This window comes from Diabrotica undecimpunctata, chromosome 8 (genome assembly GCF_040954645.1).
Source record: "Diabrotica undecimpunctata isolate CICGRU chromosome 8, icDiaUnde3, whole genome shotgun sequence".
NCBI lineage: Eukaryota > Metazoa > Arthropoda > Insecta > Coleoptera > Chrysomelidae > Diabrotica > Diabrotica undecimpunctata.
Window position 1 is genome coordinate 4,262,929 of NC_092810.1, and position 13,395 is coordinate 4,276,323.

Sequence of the window (13,395 nt, forward strand, 5' to 3'; positions counted from 1 at the left end):
ATTGAATTCTGTAAACCAAGAAGACTTAAAATTAATGTTATGCGACTTGCCTGCTTTTTTAACTTCCTTTTTAGTCCTATGTTCAAAATACTGGTTGGTGGACCATGTAAAAGAACATCCCTTTTATCTTCATTTTTCCAATGCCTAAGCGGAGTCTCTAATATATTACACACCAAGTCATTAATTGGATTCATGTCTGTCTAAAATTATTTTTGTTCAAATGAAATCCACGAGAACACTTTATATCGGAAATCCGAAACAAACCACAGAGAAATGTATTAATAAAGTGCACTAAATAAATAAACTTAATAATGTGACTAAACTAAACTAATAAATACTATACTATACACTATACTATATAAAAAGATCTATATAATAGACTAAATTTCAAAATATTGTCGCTGCGAAATTTCCAAAAAATAGGAATGCTTAATACCCATCCAACTAGTGGGTGAAGACGGATAATATTTTTAAACGGAACTGCACTTGCTAGTTTTCTCAGCTATCACTAGCGATAGGCTGACGTCACGTTGCCATGGCAAGCTTATACAGATGAATTTCGCATTTGAAAAATGATATTCACCTATTTCTGAATTATACAAGGCAAGTGACACAGGTCAAGATTTGACCGTCAAGTATCTACCGCTAATAAAGCTAGCAGTCTTTTTTAATTTTTAGATTAATTAAAAGAGAATAAATAATTGATTTTAGAATTTAGATATAATAATGTTGCTTTTGTTTTTTATATAGTTGTCTCAATTTAGTTATATTTAGTTGGTGAACCTCACCTTCACCTACTTCAACTGGCAGGCCGCCGCTGATACAGGTGTTAACTAAATAAAGGTGGCGCGATTTTTGCTATTTTTTATGATTCACCGATCGTTATAATAATACTGAAAGTTAAATGCGTACAAGTAACACCAGTGATCCTAATAGCACATTTATTGTAATATGGTTGCTAATGTGTTAATTAATAATTATATTAAAAACATAGCGTTTATTGTTTATCTATTTTCTGAAGGTCTAAACGTTTGTTTCTATCTCTTCTATTCGTCGTTTAAATATAAATTGTAATTTTAAGTATGGCAAACAAATATTATATAATTTGATTCAAAACAAGGCCTTCTTTTTATTTATCGATAAAAATAAACTAAGTCCAAAAAATTGCGTTTCCCTTTTACATAACTTAAATAAAGTTACCACACCGGACCAGCATCTACTGGCAAAGGCGCAAATAGATGTTTATGGGATGTGTTTTGTACGATGCCGAAAAGCCGGGTCGGATTTCTCGAATGATAAATGGCAGGTCTAGGCGCAGACTGTTCCAGCATCCTACATGCTTTTGTAGAAATATGATAAAGCTCACGTTGTTTGCAAAATAGAGAAAATGTACTTATATGCAGTGGAAACTGTTTACGGTGGTAAGTGCGAGAAAGTACCTACTGGGAACAATAAATAATATACCGCCAAATTTATTACGTATGGATTTCGGTTGGGAACGTAAACTATATGCTTTATGCAACGGACTCAGAAACATTTATTAGGTTTCCAGTTTATTTGATAGTTATTTATTTTTTAATCTTATGCAATGTGTATAATAGTAATTGTTTTAGCAAAAAATTTGCAATAATTAACCCAAATGTGCCTCACGTACAATAAATTGTACACCATAAACATGTTTTAACTTGTACAGCTGGTTCCTAAAAAAACTGATACGACTCTTAGTAAGATTTGATCATTTTGAGCGATGTATTTGTTTGGTCTGACATTATATTATATTTATTATAACTAGACTTCGGCAAATATGCATATTGCATATTTTGCATATTGTGCATATTTTATGCAAATATTTCATATTTTGGCATATTTGTATAAAAGTTTGCATAAAGTGCATAAAAGTTCAGATTTTTATACTGTATTTGAAAATTTTTAAACATACCAATTTATTTCAATTCTTGTATAAAATTTTGTAGTCATTTTAATCAAGAAATGATCTAAGTACGTAATCTCTACAGGTACAAAACATCTACAATTTCGAAGAAGATCAATTTAAGTAGCCCTCAACATTCTTAGAAAGTCTCGGTCACTGAGGCATTCAGTTATTGGATAATCGCTAAGGGTTCGCTCATTTGCATTTTATGATCTAATCCCCAAATCTATCTACAATTTATTGTATCTTAACAGCAGGTAAACGGCTAATAGTTTTGTTCCTAATTTAGGGATTTTCCAAAATCTCCCAGTTTATTGAATTAGGTACCTAAACATTTCTAATTTGATGCTCAGATTTGTAAATCATTTTTGTTTTGATATTCAAAGCGTAAACACTCGTTGTGCGTAACAAAAAGGAAGATTGTGATTTTATAATGCCTAAAACAACCAGTGCTTCAACTTGGATTAAACCTTATAAAGAGCTGTCTATGGATATGGGAAAAATCTACTGTTTAGTCTGTGGCAAAATTGTAAGTATCTAATATTTTCTATTAAATATCTAATATTTCATACATACAGGGTGTTTCCAAATGACACTTACAACGTTTGACTGTCGATACTTTTTGAAAAATTGAACAAAACGATATAGTTAATGAGGGGTCAAACTTATTTACTTTTCGAGATACAGGGTGTTAAAATTAAAAAAAATTAAATTCTTTTAGTTAATAACAACAATAACTTTAAAACCAATAAACGTATTTACTTGAAATTTAGTACTCGTAAGTTGTTTTTAAATGAAAAATAGCTTCCTTTAGTGAGAAAAAATTGTCCATGGTACAATACAATGGTGTGTATTTAGAAAAATTTTTCACCTTTACTTTTTTTTATGAAGTCAGCTATTCTAAAACACAATTATTTTTATTGTAATTGAATTAACAAAAAAAAAACTTTTGTTGAATTTTCAAATAAGTTATATGATGTACTAATGGTTAGTAACAAAAACTAATTTGTGGATTAATACTGCATTTAAAACACTTAGCGAGTGTTTTTTTTTTCCAAACCAGTTATTTGATTAACCAAAAATACCTTGTATATTTTTATATTTTAAAGGTTGGGTTAAAATACAGGTTTTTATTTTTATTTATAGATAGCATGTGAGAAGAAATTTCAGATAGACCAACATGTGAGAACTGCTTCACACATTGCAAAAAAAGGAAAAATAGGAGGAAAACATCAAACTTCAATGGCTAAATGTTTCCAATCTACTTCAAAAAAATTAGATGAGCAAGAAACTTTTAATGAAGACTTGTGTCGCGCATTAGTGTCTGCAAACATACCGCTTTCAAAATTAGCAAATGTAAATTTTAGTTCGTTTCTAAAAAAATATTGCAAACTTAATGTTCCAAGTGATCGGTCTCTAAGAAGAAATAATGTGAACGGGCTATACTCGTCGGTGTTAATTAATATTAAGGAAGAAATTGCAGATAATTATTTTTACATATCTGTAGACGAAACCACTGATTCCTCAGGAAAGTATATTGCTCATTTATTGATTGGTGTTCTTAAAGAAGATACCTTACCAAAATCTCATCTTATTTCATGCCAGCAACTTGAGAAAACAAATGCTTTAACAATTTCGAGTTTTATACAAGAAACATTAGCAACTTTTTTTCTTCCGACAACTATTCCTTCTAATAAATTACTGCTTATTTTATCGGATGCTGCTCCTTATATGGTGAAAGCAGGACAAAATTTTAAAATATTTTTCCCAGATTTAATACATGTTACTTGTGTAGCGCATGGATTAAACAGAGTTGCAAAGGAAATACGAAAAAGGTTTCCTCTTGTAAATACCATGATATCCAGTGTCAAAAAAATATTTCTTAAATCTCCTATAAGAATTCAACTTTATAAAGAAATGCTACCTAACATTCCTCTTCCACCACAACCTATTTTAACGCGATGGGGAACATGGTTAGAAGCAGCTAATTTTTATGCAGATCATTTTGTTAAAATTAAGAACATAATTGATACGTTAACAGATGAAAGTTCCCAATCTCTTTTGGATTCTAAACAAACTTTTCAGAGTAACTTGCTTCAACAAGAACTTTCATTTATAAAATCAAATTTTAGTTTTGTTCAAAAAACAATTACTCAGTTAGAATCACCAAAACTGTCATTGTTCGAAAGTACAGCATTAATAAAAGAATTTGAGTCATGTTGTCGGAACGTTAGAGGTAATATTGGAAAAGACATTTTAAAAAAATTTGAAGCTACTATGGAAAAAAATAAAGGTTACCATATTCTTTCTGAAGTAGTCAGTGTTCTAGCTGGAAATATTTCGGAAACAATTAATTTAGAACCAAATGTTTTGGTTAGGTTGAAAAATGCTCCCGTTACATCAGTTGATGTTGAACGAAGTTTTTCCATATATAAATATATGTACTCAGACAGAAGCCACAAGTTTTTGTTAGAAAATTTTGAACACCACTTGGTCATTTATTGTTACCATAATTCTAAATAAGTTTATTCATACTTAAAAATGACGTAGTTACTTAAAATAAATGTAAATCTTAATGAATAGTAGGAAATATTTAGTTATGTACAGTACACTTTTTTTTTAAATAAAATTGTTACTATTTTACGATTTTTTTATTTATTTGTATGCATATTTTGTAAAATATTTGCATATTTTCGGGTAAACACGTGCATATTTATGCGCATATTTTCTACATTTTTATTTGCATATTTGCCGAAGTCTAATTATAACAGACTTTTCAGAGAGCTCTTCCCAAACCTGTTCTATACCGTGCCACAACTCTTCAGCTTTTTAGGTATAAAATTACTCCGATACAATCGTTTTATAATAACCCCTCACACATTCTCGATTGGGGTTAAATCTGGACTGTAGCTGGGTCATGGTAAGGTTTCGATATTGCTATTCTGGAGCCACTGGTTTATTAAATTTGCAGTGTGAACAGGACAATTATCTTATTGGAGGATAAAATTATTTTCTAGATACGACTGTTCTACACGGGGAAACATGATGTTTCCTAGAATATTAAGATAAGTCTGCCCAACAAACCTGGTGTCAATATGTTATACCATTCCCATTCCTCTATATAAAATCAAAACAAGTTGTTGTCTTTCTTCCCGGAAACTGTGACATAATTCTTGCAGTTTTCGCATCTTTAAAAGGATTCTCTTCTAATCTCTCCAAAAGCGTACCATTTTCATGAGAGGTAGATATTTTTGGTCTTCCAGAACCTTGCTTTCTTTCGAGAGTTTCCTGTTCTTATCCATTTTTTGATGTTGAAGGGAATAAGTTTTCTGAGAAATTTTAAGATTTGGCAGTGACAGTGACAGTACGTAATAAAGTATTTATCTTTCAAAATACACTGCTCAATTTTCTACAAAATACGCTTTAAGAGTTGTATCAGTTTTTTTTAGAACCAGTTGTACATGTGCGCATTTATAAGGTGTAGTTGTAAATTGCTCGTTTGGTGATTTCTGACGATAATTTTGTGATAAACTTTGTAAGTTTTTTAATAAGGCTGAAATCGGAATATGACGCTGTAAGTAATTAAATCTTTGTTATATTTATGCAAAAGATATACTGTTTTACTTTTTTTTACTTAAAAAAAAGACATACATATTTCGATTTAGATGTAGAAATTTAATAAATTAATATTCTGTAATTACGGTTGGGCTATTTTATTTTAGTGCACAAAATATTGTACGCCAGGAACATATCATACTATTTATTTGTATGCGCTTTTAGTATGTTAGAAAATCATGAAAATTTAGTAGCAATTGTAGACATTATTACTTTGATGCCTCCAGTAAATACATGTGATGTGCTAACAGACGACAACTCTGGTCATGAAGATATAATGGCGATATATTATGTATTATTCACCTGGCTCGCAAATAGAAGCTACTACTGAAATAAATGTGTAAAATAATGACAATTACACATTGTTACCAAATTCTCCAGATAACATTGCCTTATCAAAGTTGAGAGCAAAAGGGCAGCAGGTAAAGATTCTAAAAAAAATACCACTGGGTAAAGGAAGACATTCAGAGGGAAGATTAATGTACATTGTAGAAGAACTTCCAGAATATGATTCTGAGAGTCTTTTTGAAGATAGGTAAAAGAAATAAACTAAGACTTACTCACAATCAATTTAATTTTACTACCAAAACTTACCTCTTAAAATACAAGTTTACAACAAAAAACTAAATTTTACCAGTTCCTCTCCTACACAATGATGTAGTGCCAATAAGCCCCCTTTTTTAAAAGTTTTATGTCTGATTTGTCATTTTAATTGTGTTTTGTTTGTCCCTAATTGTCCTTAATTGTCTTTAGTTTTATAATTTTAACATATGACATCACAATTTCTGCCAAAATAGAAATCAAATGTTTTTTTATCAAAATCTGTTAATTACCAGTCGAAGAAATTGCACACCCACAAAATTAGTACATCCAATTTAATTCATTGTCACACAACTGTCCTCTTACTGTAAAAATTTCAATAAATTAACACACATTTCTAAAATATATCTCTTGAATAAATATAAATAACTTTTAGTAATTTAAATAATATAAAACATCACTTTCATTTAGCAAACAATCACATATACCTTACTCCTATTTCATTTGTTAACATCTCTCCCCTTAAAAAACTTCCTCGTTAATTATCAGACAGTTACAACATTAACCGAAAATCACCCAACATCAGCAATACAGGATAGTTTAAACTATGTATCACGAATCAATAACTAAAACTTCTTGTACCGGAATGTAAGTAGTATTTTGTTTGTTACTATATATATATATATATATATATATATATATATATATATATATATATATATATATATAACGAGTTTATTACAGTTGCCGCCGTTTCTCGCAACCTAGCTTCCAACGCTAGCGATCGTTTCAGTCATCTACTTGTAGACCCCTATCTTCCATTGCCCCTTTTACTTCTTGTCTCCACGATCTTCTTGGTCTTCCCTTTTTTCTGCGGTTAGTGGGGATCCACTATAACATTCTCTTTGGCCATCGTTGATCATTCATCCTTTCTACATGGCCATACCATTTCAGCCTTTTGCATTCTATAGTTTTCAGGACGTCAATGTCTATGCCCATACGCTCTTTGATTTTAGTATTCCTTACTCTATCTCTTTTAGTGAGTTGGCAACATCTTCTCCAATAATTCATTTCCATTGCTTTTATTTTGAATGCGTCATTTTTATTTATTACCCAAAGCTCTGAACCATATGTAGCAATGCTTTCTTTCAATGCTTTTTTTGTATATCCTAATTTTTGTGTTTCGGGTGATGTGGTTATTCCAAAGTATACTATTCAGTTGACGTATTGCTGAATTTCCTTGACCAATTCTAGAAGCTATTTCTTTTGTATTCCGACCATTGTTTGTAATGTTTACACCGAGATATTTATAGCTATCAGTATTTTGAATTTGTTTGCTTCCTAGTTCTAAGTGCTTTCCTTCACCTCCCACTACTACGTACTCTGTTTTTGATGGATTAATTAATAAGCCCCACTTAGTATAGTCTTTATCTATCTCTGATCTTCAGCGTCTTCCCAACAATCTTCAATTCGGCTTTTAATTATCTTTCCGTAGACTCTACAGATTGAGTTAGTTACACTAAGCCCACGGTAGTTCTTACAATCTTTTCTGTCGCCTTTATTTTTGTATAGATTGCTGATATATGCAGTTTTCCATCCTCTTCTCCTCTCAAGAATAAATTAAAAGTATAAGCCAATAGCTGAAATAGTTTGTCACGGCCATATTTAATTAGTTCAATCGGTACTCCCTCCGGTCCTGGAGCCTTTCCATTTTTCATAGCGTTGGCGTGTTTTTTAATTTCTTCTGGTGTTATTTAAGTTTCTTCGCGGTAGGAAATATCATATTTTTGGTAGCCAATATCTTGGAATTCTGTTCGATCTTCTGTCAGCATTTGTTCATAACATTCGACCCATAATTCTGGCGCTATTAGAGTTAACCTAGTGCATTCTTTTCTATCTGTTCTACTACCTCTAATTGTTTTCCAGGCTTCTTTACTTCTTGCTGTACCCATAAAATTTTCTACGTTATCGCAGGCTTTATTCCACATCTCATTTTTGGCTTTATTTACCTCTTTTTTTACTTCTTTGTTTAAGCTGTTGTACTGTTGTCGATAGTAAGGGTCTTTTGTTGCTAGCCATTTGTTATACATATTCTTCTTCTTCCCCACAAGATCTTCTATTTATTTATTCCACCATTCATTTTTATTTTTTATGCTGTCCACTTCTCCAATAGCTTCCATTGCAGCTTCGTCAAGAGCTTTCATAATTTCGTTGTACGTATTAATTGGTGAGGAGTAACAAACATCGTGCAATTTCAGATTCAACCTCATTTTATACAGAAACTGGGTAAACTCATTTTCAAAACCTTGTAGATTATATCTCTTTGTTGAAATGTCTTGCAGTATCATTGAACTTTCGTTTTCATTTTGTCGTTGGCTTCTTATAAATGTAAATAGTAGTGACGCTTTAAGCAAATGGTGATCAGATCCACATTCTGCTCCTCGATGGACTCTAACGTTATTAACCTTTATTGTGGAGTTTTCTTTGCATATAGAGTAATCGATTATTGATTTCAAATTCCTCGTTGGCTGAATCCACGTGAATTTATGAATATCCTTGTGCTGATAATATCCATTCATTATCTTTAAATTCATATGATCGCAGAAACTTATTAATCTCTCACCGTTTTTTGTTTGTTTGTTACTAATTTATTACAATTCAATAGTTTATCTCTTACCAATTTGTGACTTTTCACATTGTCTGCTAAATCAATTTTATGCATATTAATAAAGACAGACAGGTAATATTGGCATAATTACTATAACCTTTTTGATCTTTATCTTTATAAGACAGCACCCTAATATGGGCTTTTTTTATAATTTCAGCATTTAATTTACTTTGTACCGTTTGACCTGAAGATGCTTTGCAAATTTTAGAAAGCGAAACCGGTCGTCTTAGGTAGTAAAATTAAATTGATTGTGAGTAAGTCTTATTTTATTTATTTTACCTATTTGAAATGAACTCACACAAGTAGCACATTCATGATTTCCTCTTGAAGAGTTTTTACTTTTCTTTATAGGGAGATTATCAATTAAAATAAACATCAAATAAAAATTAATTAAAAATTATTCTTTTCTTGAAAGAACTTTTAAACATCTACTTAACGTTGTGACTTAATTTGTATTGTATTTTAATGAAACAATATACTCCTTATATTGTATTATTAAAGTTTAAATTTAAATACAACTACCAAATCCTGTCTATTATTTAACAATTACTACCATTAGGACTCTAGCGACGATGCAAGAGCTCACAATTTATCACAGCTTATTCCAAACAAAACTTCTTCGATTTCTTTGTTTACTCAACTTATACGTCCAAACATATCTCGCTGTAGAATGTATTCGTAACGATCGTGTAACTTCTGAGTAGGCAATTGATCTCGTGTAAGCTTCCAGCATGCAGGAGTATTGGTTGAAGTTTAGACTTTTCTGAATAGCATTTTGTTGATCTTCAAGTTAAGTTCGGATGAATGTTCGGCACATGTATGTATCTGTGAATGAAATTCTAGGTAAAGTTTATATTCGAAAGTTTTATATCGTCGAGTAAGAAATTGCACTACAATGTGTGTACTGTATGTGTGTATATATTATATCTGGAGATTAAGCATGCTTGTATACTTGGGGGGTGAAAAAATAGAAAGCTCTGTAGTAAACAGTTCGATAAAATCTAGGGTGCTCGGTAAAAAGAGTATAAGTCAAAAATGGTCAAAATTATTTTTGCCGAATAAGACTATACCTAAAGGACTATATCTTTACCTTGGTATCAATAGAACAAGTCAATATGCTAATATAAATTAAATAAAATTATTTAGTCTTTTTGGTGCAACTAGTTTATGTCAGTATTTATCGATTCCAGTTTTCCTCGATTTTCTGACAGGCCTTTTTAACACCTTTTACGACAAAGGGGAGATTCCGGAGGAATAGCTTCGATCGACCTTTGTAGCCATACCTAAAACACCAAGTGCAAAACACTGTGATCAACACCGCTTAATAAGCTTGATAAATCACATTACCAAAGTTTTCACCAACATCATACACAATAGAATATATAACAAATGCGAAGCAAATATATCGGAGTCACAGTTCGGATTCCGAAGCGCATTGGGCACAAGAGAGGCGATCTTCAGTCTGCAAGTTTTAATTCAAAGATGCAGAGACATGCACAAGGACGTCCACTTGTACTTCATCGACTTCTCCAAGGCGTTTGACAAGGTCAAACATGATAAACTCATGGAAATGCTCAGGAAGATGCATATTGATGGCAAGGATCTGCGCATAATAACCAGTCTCTATTGGAACCAAAGTGCTGAGATAAAGATGCCCAACTTACACAGTGGGAAGATAGATATTAAAAAGGTTGTACGACAGGGATGCGTCCTCTCGCCGCTCCTGTTCAATATATACTCTGAACAAATCTTCAGAGAAACACTGGGAGAAGTTTCGGAGGGTATCAAAGTAAACGGAGAGGTAATCAATAATATTAGATATGCTGACGACACAGTTATTATCGCAAATGACTGCAAAGAGCTTCAAAGACTCATGCAAAGCATACACACAGCAAGTCAAGAATATGGTTTAGAACTCAATACAACCAAAACTAAATGCATGCTCATCAGCAGAACACAACAACCTCCGATGCAATTGACATTAAACAACCGAAAAATAGAACAAGTGGAGACATACACATACCTTGGAACCACAGTCAACACAAAATGGGACCAGTCAACAGAAATAAGATCACGAATTGAAAAAGCGCGAAACGCGTTCAACAATATGAAAAAGTGGTTCACAAGCAAAATCTCAATGGAACTAAAATTAAGACTGGTCAAGTGTTATGTCTTCCCGGTCTTGTTCTATGGAGCAGAGGCATGGATCACAACGAAAGCCACCCTGAAGAAACTAGAATCCTTTGAGCTGTGGATAAATCGCCGTATTCTTCGGATATCCTGGACAGACCACATCACTAACGTAGAAGTAATGCAGAGAATAGGCAAAAGCAAAGAAATAATCTTCACCGTAAAGAAACGGAAGCTTGAGTACTTCGGACATGTCATGAGGCATACTAAGTACCGGCTGCTACAGTTAATAGTCCAAGGAAGAATCGACAGTAGGAGAGGACCGGGAAGAAGACGACACTCATGGATGCATAACCTGCGACAATGGTTCGGACTAACATCGACCGAACTGTTCAGAGGTGCCGTAAACAAAGTCAAAATAGCCTTGTTAATAGCCAACGTCCGAAACGGATAGGGCAAAGGAAGAAGAAGAAGAAGTTTATGTCAACTTAAACTGTTTATACACTTCGATTTTGTGAACTATTCTTGGCTCTGATAGTATATGTCGACATGTAGATGATTATAGTGACGAGAATGAAAGCTATATGTCGGATAGTAGTGATTCTAGCAGTACTGTTGAAGAAAAAATAGAATGTGTTCCAAAATCTAGGTCTGAAAATATAGAAAGGAGATCAAAATCAGATAATACGAGTATTGATTCCAACGTTGAAGGAGTTTATTTACGAAAAAAAAAGAGCCTAAAAGAAAACAAAACTTTGGAAAAGCTTATGTAAAAAATAAGGTTACTAAAAACTAGCACGCTGCATAAAAAAACTGAAGCCTATTCGCTCCGTGCGTGACTGACGCGACACCTACCGCCTTCATCTGACTGTTTTGGACCTACCAATTTTCAGGTTAAACATATGACATGTTTGACATTGTTAAAGATAGGCGAAATTGACAATTATTAATAATTAACTTTTTAATTATATTTTTTCAGTTTATGTACAAAATAAATGTAGTATTAAAAACTGGGTTTCTCAAAATTCATCATAATATATCTTTTTAACCCCAAACGGAAAAGAAAGGGAAAAATCTAGTACTGGCAAATCAAGATTTTCACGTGAAAGAGCATATAATTAAAAACAGTAATAGTAAAAGGTATGATATAAAAGATAAAGTCATCAGGCACTCTGCAGTTAGCTTGAAGCCTTACAAAATATCATTTAAGATAAATTATTTAAATATTTCCTATTTCAATTGCATAAAAATGAGATTATGTGATATTTACTTTTTCATATTAATAGCACGGATCCATCTTTTTCTTTTCTCTAATTTATATGTAATCTTTGGGAACCTATAAAAACTACACTTACTATTTTTGCTATTATTAGCACAATTAAATACGCAACATGTATTTGCACACATTTTTGATAAAATTTATGCGTACAAAGATTCCATGATTCCAATTTTGTCATATTTTATCACGGAGCGAATAGAAATAAATGCAATAACAAAATTTCAGAAGATATACAAAAAAAACTAGAAAAAGGACTTTAGATCCGGATAAAGAATTGCGGGCACCGGCGTTTGGATTATTTCCTGACGCAGCTGCTCACAGGACATGGTTGCTTTAGGGCATACCTTTACAGATTTGGAAAGGCAGAAAATGACAAATGCCTGTATTGTGAAATATCGGACACTGTCTCACACACTCTATTGGTATGCGATAGATGGAGGAATCCTGCATAGCCGAGGATGAAAGGCCGAGGTATGTTTCGAACATTTGGACCACCCCCCGTCATAAAAGAAGAAAAAAAAAGATCCGGATAAGGAAAAAGTTCGCAAAGTGACTCATGTTTTTCATTTAAAGATGAATGGTGCTAGAATTCAATGTGTAAAAAATGTTTTATGAACACATTTAATGAAACAAATATGTTTATTAAACTAGCTCTTACAAATAGGGATTCAAATACTTCAGGGGGAATAACTGATGACAAGCATCGCTGATACTGGATAAAAAGCCGAACTGACTTTGTGATAAAATGTAGTTTTCAACGAGAAAGGACATAAGCCGGGCTTTTTTAAGTCTCTCAATAATTTTGGATTGGACCAGTAGTAAGGCAATAGGTCTGTAGTTGCAGACATTAGATTTACCACCACCCTTATGAAGAGGAATAATAATGGCTTTAGGTACTTACTCTGGAAATATACCTTTTTCAATGGAATCGTTAATTATTGAGACCAGGACTTCCAATACTTTTTTGGGAGATTTAAGAAATTTTTATGGATAGTTCATCAGTAGCTACTAACTTTGCTTGGATCAGTTTGGATTTATCAACTGGTTTTAAAAAGAATGAATTCGAGACCTTTTTTAAATTGGGGAGATAGGAAATAGGATCTTGTTGTGGCATAATAGTTAATGTTATATTTTTACTCACATTAACGAAGTACTCATTTAGATTTTTAGGGTTTGGAAGAGAAAATATTTGAGCTGTGTTAGTTTTATTTCAAAGATCCTTTATTATGGACC